Here is a 1,798-nt window from a genome sequence, read left to right as displayed (position 1 = left end):
ATGAGGTCTCCCCTCAGCCTCCTCTTCTCCAGACTAAACAACCCCAGTTCCCTCAGCCGCTCCTCATAAGGTGCTGCAAAACAGACCTCTCAAACTTGTCCTCACAGGTCTGATGAACCAGTCAACTGCCTTATCAGATAAAGCGGCTGCTACAGGAAACGCTACCCAAGATGGTCAAGGAAGTATGGTATCAGTGTCAACAATTTATTATAAATTTTGACATAAAATTGTATCTCTCCTAAATCCCTCTGTGTCTAAATTGTGGTTCATAGCAACATTATCCTTTGTTCTCCATTTTTAAGTTATACATCTAGACTGAATTTCTATTAAAACTATAGTTTGTTTGGTTTTTTTTGAAATATGCATAAGTAATTCCATAGGTTGAAGTCTATATCTTCTTACATAGGTTTTTCGTCATAGGCACACCTCTCAGATGAAGGACAAAATCTTGAACAAAGGAATAACAATAGCAAAACATTGAGAAAACTCAAACTCTTATTTTAGAAATGAAAATTTTCTAAAATAATCTAAACGGTTATGTGTGTGGCATAAGGTTTTCAGTATAGCAAGTTTGAGACAGACACTTTGGATACAATCATGGTTCCTCATAAAAGGAGACCAAGACACAGTTCCTGAATTCAAGGCTAACTTGTGGGCTTCAGTTGTATCCACTTTGCTTAGTACTAGCTTCTTCTAGAATAGATTGTCCTTGTCACCTTGCCCTACAGCATTTGGACCTAGATTTCCTTGTCTAAATGCATGCTTGTAAACAGTGTGAGTGTCTTGAAGCCAGCTGCTTTATTCTGTCTGCATCTATACTGTTAAACTCACTCTCCAAAATGGGGTGGCTGCATCCAAAGTAGCTGTTGAGAATGATCTTCAGCACACACTAGCTTGCAAAGTATTTGTGCATTGTTTGATGGAGTGTTAGTTGGGATGGGCGAAAACCATTCTGGGGACAATTCTAAGAGCATAATGGTCTAGGTGATCAAGTACTAGCATCGATGACCTATGCCCTGGCACTGTTCAATTGGCAGTATGGATGTGGCCTCTGGATGCCATCTGCTTCCCCTTACTCCAAGACATTACTATTTCACAGACATTTTTGTCTGCTTAAAATGTGTGAAATAATGTGAAGGCTGTGATCTAGGCTACCACTGTGGCATGTTTACAGTATGAAGCAGATATGTGGCACATACTTTGGCTTGTGAATGCAAAGACTGCAGGAATTGTTCAGGGCAGAAGGATCTATGATTCTAAAATTCTGGTGATGTCCCACTTTGCTTTGGGACTTTGTTGAAGAAGTTATTCTAGATGAATGACCAGATTTTTTTTCTTGGACACACCTAGTTTTATCTTGGAGAAAGTTTAAACTGGAGCCATGCAAGGTTATAGTCAAAGGGTATAGACAAAGGCAGTTATAGTATTATGAAGGTCCAGACCCTTTTTTATTTAGTAATGTAGATGACTATATATCCATTACTGAAAAATGAGTGTAAGTCATCTTAAACAAAAATCTCAACTATCACTTAACTCCGAAGATACAAATGTCCATCACTGCAACAGGTCCCAGGTGACAACAAACCCTGAGATCATATTTATACCATCATGCATTCTGTCCTGGTTTCGGCAGGGATAGAGTTAATTCCTTTCTAGTAGCTAGTACAGTGTTTTGGATTTAGGATGAGAACAAAGTTGATAACGCGCCGATGTTTTAGTTGTTGCTAGGTAATGCTTACACTAGCCAAGGACTTTTCAGCTTCCCATGCTCTACCGACTGAGAAGGCTGGAGGTGCAC

General features: G+C 39.4%; 1 protein-coding gene across 1 annotated transcript in view; it reads right to left on the bottom strand.

The window, feature by feature from the left end:
• The window catches only part of CSMD1 (CUB and Sushi multiple domains 1), a 1,345,565-nt gene that overhangs the window by 34,157 nt on the left and 1,309,610 nt on the right, over window positions 1-1,798 (bottom strand).

Source organism: Aptenodytes forsteri, unplaced genomic scaffold, assembly GCF_000699145.1.
Source record: "Aptenodytes forsteri isolate BGI_AS27 unplaced genomic scaffold, ASM69914v1 Scaffold100, whole genome shotgun sequence".
NCBI lineage: Eukaryota > Metazoa > Chordata > Aves > Sphenisciformes > Spheniscidae > Aptenodytes > Aptenodytes forsteri.
The sequence above is the reverse complement of the archived record's forward strand: the minus strand, read 5'-3'. Positions and strand labels throughout refer to the sequence as shown.